The 9,089-nt window shown below is 39.8% G+C and overlaps 1 long non-coding RNA gene across 1 annotated transcript in view; it reads right to left on the bottom strand.

Moving 5' to 3' along the window:
• Positions 1–301: 301 nt before the first annotated feature.
• Positions 302–9,089, bottom strand: part of LOC121457082 — a 121,451-nt gene continuing 112,663 nt past the window's right edge. Inside the window, exon 3 of the long non-coding RNA XR_005975676.1 lies at positions 302–506. This is a non-coding gene — a long non-coding RNA (uncharacterized LOC121457082). The remainder of the gene's footprint in view (positions 507–9,089) is intronic.

The following is a 9,089-nucleotide window of genomic DNA, read 5'->3' as shown; positions in this document are numbered from 1 at the left end:
GAATTACCCAGGGACTAAAGTCTAGACCAAACGTTTCTGAGACTTCAGCAAAATCATCCTCGCCATAAATAAGCTCAGAATCTGGTAGCAAGCACAGCCCCACGACAGAGCAGATGTTTTCATTCTCTACACATTCTCTTGCCTTTTCAGCTCTTTCCAAATTCAAGAATGTGTTTGATTTGTTGAGAGCCCAGCGGCAACGATATTCGTATGAAAGTGCTCACGGCGTTTTTGTCAGTGAAAGACAGATAGGAGACCTTTGGGTCCTGAAGAAATCAGTCTCTATGAAATATTGTAGCTCGAACTCTGGCATAATGCAGGATGTAAGGACCACATTCAGAACAGACATCATGCTCAGTAGTCCATCAACACAGAAGAGACCGTATGGCTTGTTTGTTTGCTTTTGAGAGTTTTTTGTTATGATTGATGAGATTTTGTCTTTCTGGTTTAATGTTGCTTCATCTTCTTTTTAATGAGAGAAGAAAGAACATACATGATGGGAGGATCTGGAAAGATGTCAGGGAAGGGAAAGAATATGATCAAATTTTTTGAATGAAATTTTTTAAAAATTTAAAATGAAATAAAAATATACTATGTAAAAACTCAAAAAGAGCAAAAATTCTACAACTATATAGGAAATATAAAAACAATGCCATTCATTTTTCATTTTATGGGTGCTTTCCTTTACCTCATATTTCTGCCTAAAGTTTCATTGCTTTACTGTGAGTTAAAACAGAAAATATTAGGTTATTATATGTGGGAATACATATACATACATAGCTTAAAATACTATTTTTTGATAAACAATGAATTAATTTCAAAAATAGTAATGAGCATTTAACAGTCTCTGATGTACAATGATTTGGTATTACATGAAAAGATTAAAAGAAAAGTCCTTTGTTGTTTGTTTGAAGGAATTAAGCACACTGTTCAAGAAAATTGCCCACAAATGTAGACAAAATCAAAAGTAATGAAGTAAGAATATATAAATAGCACAAGGTTGGACTGAGTAAATCACTAATATCCTTGACCCATGAATTATCTCCTAGACTCCCAAGGGTACTATTTAGAGGTGAGTGTGGGACTTATCTACAGATCACAACTAAGTGTTTCTGACATATTGCAATGTATGATTGCCAAAGCACTGCTTGCTTTTGGTCATCCTTGTCCCATACTCTAGTATCTCTCTGCAACTCAAATTTAACATCAAAAGAAAGGAGGGAAAGTGCATCTTTTTATATTCTTCGACTCTGATCCTCTGAATCTTAAATCAATAATCACGGGTTATCTTTAAATCCCAATGCTCCTTGCCAATTGCCCCCTTCCCATTTATGTTTCTATGGAAAATCCAGCATCCTGCAAGGAAATTGATTCATGTAAAATGAAACCATTGTTTCTCCTCCCTCTCACAGCAGGCTCCCCAGGAAAGAACTGAACTTCCCTCAGTGTTGGAAGCTAATAGCTTTGAAATAATGACTTCTGCTTTATGCAAACAACTTGCTCATCTGTTGATTTTGGGTCACGTTGTCCACTACTCCCACCCGATTGACCCACCAACCTCTCTACAAGCTTCCTATTCTCTTTAGCTTGGTCTTATTTACTCAAGTTCTCAGTGTAATTGTGTTGGCTCTCACTGAAATATTTCATCCATCAGCCCACTGCATTCTCATGATTCATCACCTTCCACCTACTTAACTTCCTTTATTGTCTGCCATAGATATTTATAAGCGCTGGCAACAATGGTGATTGTTGATTGGGGGCATCTTGTGTACCAGGAAAGCTGAAGCATTTCCCATGCTTTACTTTCAACTTACAGCCCGTGAAACTAATGCTAGTACTGCTCTCATTTGCAAAAGGAATAAAACCCACATCCCTGCCTTTCCTTTTCTTTCATTGCAAGTGATTGTCGATTCCTTCTTGCCATTGTTCTAAACTTGCATAATCCTGATTTTGCAGCCACCTAATCATTTAGATTTTTCTTTGTTTTGTCCATGTGAACATTGCTAGAATAATCAACGTAGTGTTCAGATTGATTTGTACTTTAAATCCATGAACTTGAATGGCCACTCATACCTTAAAAAAAAATCAAATAAACAAAACAAAACAAAACAAAACCCTTCTTTTACTCTATCACAGTTTTCTATAGGGCTTACTTATTTTCCACTGCTTGATACAATGAACAGTGAAATCAGAAGTTAATGCATTTAAATGAAGGTACTATGTTTGAGTGAGAAAGAATGCTCTTGGGTGCAGTGTTAGTCATGGTTTACTAGTGTAGACAGAGGCTGCTCATTTGTTCCTGGCCACCCAGACCCAAAATAATCACACAAAAACGGTATTAATTAAAACACTGCTTGGCCAATCACTTAGGAGTATTGGGAGCTAGCTCTTATATCTTAAATTAACCCAATTCCATGGTTTTGTATTTTACCACAAGGCTCGTGATTTACCGGTAAAATTCTGACTGGCAACTCACTTCTTTCTCCTTCAAGGGCTATGTGGGGTCTCCCTGACTCTGCCTCCTCTCTCTGTACATCTCTGGATTTTCTGCCTGGCTTTACTCTGTTAAGCCATTAGCCAAAAACAGCTTCTCTATTAACCAATGGCAATAAAACATATTAGCAGCACCCAGAGGGGAAACCCACATCATACTAGAGTAACAGAACTTGAGTGAATGTGCGTGTTGTTTGTTGTCTTTCAGGGTACTGGATGAAAATTGTCAACTGAAGTCCTTATCATCTATGGACCCTGCCGGATACAGTAACCATATGCTAGGCAATATGCACATACTGGGACAATAGTAGCATTAACAGCACAGGAGCAGCAAACTTGTGCTTTCTCATTTTACTGAAGGCCCATTTCACATTAGACTGCTGATGATTAACATGGAGTTAACTTCAAATGGTGATGGCTGGGAGGTCATAAGTCCTAGTGGGGAATCAGCTGCTGTTTTATTTTGTTGGTTTTGTTAGTTTTTGGTTTCATAGTGGTTAAATGGAGGCAGTGTACCTGTCAAATTGATTGCTAAATAAATCTTGTATTTACAACCTTAGATTAGTGCTACTATTACTGTGGATCTGTCATGGAGCAAAAGGCTTTAAAATAAATCTGACACATTGCAAAGATTCATAGCTAATGAAGGTCCTAAGAAGAGATGGCTGATACTGTGGCAAAGTATAGTTATGGTATGCCACCAATGGAGCAGAAATCATCAGACATCTATTTTTCCCCTCCAAAACTCAAGGAGCCTCACGGAAGAGAGTCAGAGAAGGATGTAAAAAGCCTGAGAGGCCGGGCGGTGGTGGCGCACGCCTTTAATCCCAGCAGTCGGGAGGCAGAGGCAGGCGGATCTCTGTGAGTTCGAGACCAGCCTGGTCTACAAGAGCTAGTTCCAGGACAGGCACCAAAGCTACAGAGAAACCCTGTCTCGAAAAAAAAAAAAAGCCTGAGAAAGGGATGGAGTGTTGTGAAACTATTTTGTCAGCATTGACACATTCGCTATTGATAGGAGGTGAGACCCTTAAGTCTTAGAAAGTAAGTAAACTTAGACGACCCAGAAAGTTCCTAATTTACAATGATACATGAACAATAATAATTGCTGGGTAGAAGAAAATTTCCAGCCTGTAGAATTAACTTCAAATTATTCTGGGAATCCCAAGTTTAAAATTTCTGTTACTCGTGCTTCTGTGGCACCAATAAGCATTTCCCTACCTAAGACTTGCATGGGTTCATAAATATGTATACTAACATATATATATATATATATGTATATATATATGTAATATATAATAGTACTAAATAATCTTGAGTCCAGTTAGTAACTTTGTAACCTATAAAATCCACCTGTTCTTTCTGAAGTGACAGAAATGTCTTCACTAGTCCTCGTATGATCCTAAATGATCCCAGAAAAGAAATGGACTCACTCTTTTACATTTTGTGGTGAGATTAGCAGAATGTGTCTATACTAACTCAAAGCAGTTCTGTATGCTGCCTAGAGGATATTTAGATTTTCTTGCTTATTTAGTTTAATTGTCATCCCCTAATTCCTCAGTAGCACCCGTCTCATTCTATTTTTAAATGGCTTTTCCTGTCTCTTCCCTTGCAAACTGAACATGGTGGTAGAAAAATCTTTTCCCCTGAGAACGTCGTCATGTCCTATATGTGATAATACTTATGCTGAAACAAATGTCTTTGTCTTCCAATCAAAGATTCAACCAGAAAGGAGAGCAGGGAAAAAGGGATCTCCAGCGTGCTCATTGTGCCAAGTCCTTGCAGTCTGGATTTCTTCTGAAATGAAGCAGCTACATTTTAATTTGTTCTTTGTAAGCCGGAATCCAATTATTTTCTCTTATCTGTGCCTTTGTCTTCCTCTGCTGAGTTTAAGTTGGGTAAAAAATGAGGAAAAGAACATAGGGAGAGACCTCTGACCTCCCGTCTATTTCTATTTTCTTGTAGCAGAAAAGTCCCTTGAATTTTCAAAATGGTCAGTTCTGGGATTACAGCAGAGGAGACATGTTTCAAGGCTATTCTTGGCCCCCGCAAAAAAGGAGAAAAGGACAGAAATGGCAAAAATTTAAAAGAAAAATTGTACATGCTGCTTCTTGTGTCCTTTATGAAGGATAAGTGCTAGGGAGTTGGGACTTACAGAGAATCACCTGAGGAGGTTATATTGCCAAGCACAGGCCTTGCAGGCAGCCAAAATCCTAAATTACCATGAGACTTTTGAGTCAAAAAGCCTGAACCCCAGAAGATTACTTACTTATCTTGTGCTGCTTTTATATGTGCAGAAATGTTTCTATTCTTAGTGTTTTGAGAACTTTGTCAGGTCAGGGTCACTTTTACGGTGATGAGTTGGGTGGTGAGCACTGGGGATTGAAGGGATCTTAGTCCCTAATGGAAACCGAGAGAAGGGCATAGGAGAATGAGGCCAAACCCAGATGGTCTCATTATTTGGCAGGTTGCAGACTTGTCAAGAAAAACAAAAACAAAAACAAAACAAAAACCACTTAGTGGGAGGTTGAAGAGGAGGCTTTGAAACACAGGAGGAACGTGTCTTCCAAGAGCCTGTAGAGACTGCTAATAGAAAGGAAATCGTTTCCACTGGTGCTAATTCAATACAAGGTCACAAAAGAGAATGAACACAGATGCTGAAGAACATGGGTGAAGCCAAGTTTCTCCTAAGGAGAGATTCAACTTTTGCTTTACCTAGTGACTTTGCTTTGGAGAAACTCAACAGGCTCAAGACACAAGGACAAGCTCTGAGACTCTGATTCTTTAACTTGCACAGGTGCAAAAGGTAATTGATAATGAAATGCTGAGTAGTTCCATTTGTAATTTAAGATACATTACCACTATTTAGTTATGTGAGGTTCTTTTTTTTTATTGAGCTCTACATTTTTCTCTGCTCCTCTCCTTGCCTCTCCCCTCTCCATCAACCCTCTCTCAAGGTCCCCATGCTCCCAATTTACTCAGGAGACCTTTACTGCTTCCCATGTAGATTAGATCTATATATGTCTCTCTTAGGGTCCTCATTGTTGTCTAGGTTCTCTGGGATTGTGATTTGTGGGATGGTGTTTTTTTCTTTATGTTTATAAACCACTTACGACTGAGTACATGTGATAATTGTCTTTTTGGGTCTTGGTTACTTCACTCAAAATGATGTTCTAGTTCTATCCATTTGCTTGCAAAATTCAAGATGTTGTAATTTTTTTTTTTGCTATGAAGTACTCCATTGTGTAAATATACCACATTTTCCTTATCCATTCTTTGGTTGAGGGGCATTTAGGTTGTTTCCAGGTTCTGGCTATGACAAACAAAGCTGCTATGAACATAATTGAGCACGTGTCCTTGTGGCACGACTAAGCATCCTTTGGATATATGCCCAAAAGTGGTATTACTGGGTCTTGAGGAAGGTTGTTTTCTAATTTTCTGAGAAATTGCCACTCTGACATCCAAAGGGGCTGTAACAGCCTGCATTCCCACCAGCAATGCAGGAGTGTTCCCTTTACCCCACAGCCTCTCCAGCATAAGTTGTCATCAGTGTTTTTGATCTTGGCTATTCTTGATCTTGGCTATTACAGGTGTAAAATGGAATTTCAGAGTTGTTTTGATTTGCACTTCTCTGACGACTAAGGATGTTGAATATTTCCTTAAGTATCTTTCAACCATTTTAGATTTCTCTGTTGAGAGTGATCTATTTAGGTCTGTACTCCATTTTTCATTGAATTATTTATTCTTTTGATGACCAATTTCTTGAGTTCTGTATATATTTTGGAGATCAGTCCTCTATGGGGTTTTTATTCCTAATACGGTGACTTTCTTGATAGTTTTATCTAGTTTTATTATGGTTTGGATGCCATATGTCTCCCAAATATCCACATATGGATGGCTTGTTTCCAAGCCTAGAGTAAAACAGTGGGAACTTCAGGAGATGGGGAGTACTGGAAAGTGAGGACCGTAGTGACATGAGCCTGAAAGAAACAATGGGACTTCCATTCCTTCTTCTCTCTCTGCATGCTGGTGGCCATGAAGTGAGCAGATACACCCTGCACACATCTGTCTGGATCCACCGTGCCACCACAGGCCTGAAGACAACAGGTTCTAACTACTGAAGACTGAAACCAAAAGGTAAGACACAGTTCTGCCTTCAAATCTGGTTATCTGAAGTGCCTTGTAACAGGTATATTTGGTTACCAAAAATTGAGATCAAGACCGTAAAGAACCTGGGGAAAGCCAGGTAGTGGTGGGGCATGCCTCTAATCCCAGCACTCCGGAAATAGAGGCAGGAGGATCTCTGTGAGTTAGAGGCCAGCCTGGACTATAAGAGCTAGTTCCAGGACAGGCTCTGAGGCTACAGAGAAACCCTGTCTTGAAAAACCAAAACCAAAAACCAAAAAAAAAAAAAAAAAAAAAAACCAACCAGAAAGAAAAAAAGAGAGAGAGAGAGAGAACCTGGGAGAATCCCTGTATACCCTGGGGAGGGCTTTGAGCCTTCTATAGCCTCATTCTATGTCCGGTTTTCTCCTCCTCCCTCCTTCTTCCCCTCCCTCCTTCTCTCTCCCTCTCCCCCCTCTGTCTCCCCCTCTCTTTCCTTCTATTTCTCTCTACCCCCTCTCTCTTTCTGTCCCTAATCCCCCTCTTGCTCTCTCCCTCCTTCTCCCTCCCTCTTTCTCTTTCTCCTTCTCTTTCTCTCTCCCCCTCCTTCTCCCTGTCCCACCCACCCCCATGCATCATGTGGTTGAGGATGTAGATCTGTCCTTCTGAGCTTCCTGCTCCTGCCACCAAGTGTTCTGCTGTCATTGCCTCCCTGCCATGATGGTCTCTTAGCCCTCGAGAACTGAAGCCCAGGGAAGCTCCTCTTCCTGCCATTTGTCTTGTCCAGCACTTAAGAGAAGTCACTAAGACAAGAAGAAAAATGCTGTTTCTATAGAGAAACACATTCCAGTTGCCGAATGACAGGCCTGTAAATGAACCTTTAGAACAAGAACCATCTGTAGGTTGGGGATGGCTTGTATTTACTGAGCTATCCCCATCCTCTTGCTTTGTTGCCCCACTGGATGCGTCTTAACATGTTGAGTTGAGCTTTTCCTTCCCTTTTGTTCCTATTTTTTCCTTTAAAAATGAATCCTCTGAAATTCTTGGCCATGTGTCAGCACTGTATTCACAAGGATTAAGGATCAGCAGGACTGCTGTGCAGCAATTCAAAAGTTGAGTACATCCTGGGGATTGGCAACACACAGACTGCTATTGTCCATGGAGCCCAGGGTTCCAGGAAAGGCATGGTAAATTTAGCAGCTGTCTTGAATTGTCATCAGAGATGGGGTGGAGGCGGCTGTCTGGCTGTAATCTGGAGCCATTTGGAGTTTCACTTGAAAACTGACTTGAAAGGACTTCTCTGAAGGAGAACATGTTTCAGCTATCCACATTGTCTCTAAATTGGAGCAATTGCAATGGAGATGTATGTGTATACGCATGGTTGTGCTGCCCAACTGTGTTCTTAATGGTTACCATCTTCTCTGCTCTGAGGACTCTATTTAAAATCATACATATTTCCAGGGAGCTTGATGAAAACTCATGGGTGCTGTCAGTCTAGTTACCTCCATTTATGAAGATAAAACATTGCAGAAAAAAATGGGGGGGGGGGGTAGCGAGAGAGTCAGCAGCAGCCCGATTGTCATAGCACATAGGAGATTTTTTTTTCCTTAACTGACATATGAAAGACTAACATAACTATTATTCTGTCTTTTCCTGTCCAAAGTGTAGGAGTTAACTGTGATAGAATCAGAGAAACTTAAAAGATGAAACTTAGCCTCAGAAATCATGTGGATGAAGCTTCTGTTACACTACCAAGGACACTGAGATACAGAAGGGTGAGAGAATTTGAATAAGAGGTCAACGGCGTAAGCAAGAATGTGTTCATCCTTCCAGTCCAAAACTAATTATATGCTTTATAATTCATTCTTCACCAAATAAAAGGAGTTGCATAAAACCTTGCTCTGTACCTAGGTATGATACTTCCATCTCTGATTTCTTAAAACTTGCAGAACTTAAAGGTGAACTTCAAGAATTACTTCTATAGTTCCTTGCCAAGTCTTCCAATGACATATGGGGTGGGGGAAAACATTGACCGATGACATCATTCATTTAGTATTGAATGATTTGGGGTTAAGTCTAATATGCAGAATGAAATGAGACAGATGCCAACAAAAACAGTGAAAATTATGCACTCTTACAATCAACCTGAGAATTAAAACATTTTCTTCTGTATACCATAGAGAGGAAGTGGTCCTCATGAAATGTAAGAACACGAAAACTTCTGCTTTCATCCATTTCCAGGTATTTTAACAGGAATGTGCAGGCATACCAAAAGAGAATGTTTGACAAAAGTTATTTTTGTCTGCAGGTATGATGAATGGATGAACCCCTGCTCATCAAATGGAACAGAGCTTCAGTTTAAGAGTTCCATACTTCTGGATTACCCTGCAGAACAGAATCCTGTTTGAATCCTTATTCATCTATTCCCCCTTTCAAGAAATATCTATATCTGAAGATTTCTCTTTGTTTGTTTTTAGAAATGGCATTCCACACAG

Source organism: Microtus oregoni, unplaced genomic scaffold (assembly GCF_018167655.1).
Source record: "Microtus oregoni isolate MIOR12 unplaced genomic scaffold, Mior012 000001F_ref0000356, whole genome shotgun sequence".
Taxonomy (NCBI): domain Eukaryota; kingdom Metazoa; phylum Chordata; class Mammalia; order Rodentia; family Cricetidae; genus Microtus; species Microtus oregoni.
The sequence above is the reverse complement of the archived record's forward strand: the minus strand, read 5'-3'. Positions and strand labels throughout refer to the sequence as shown.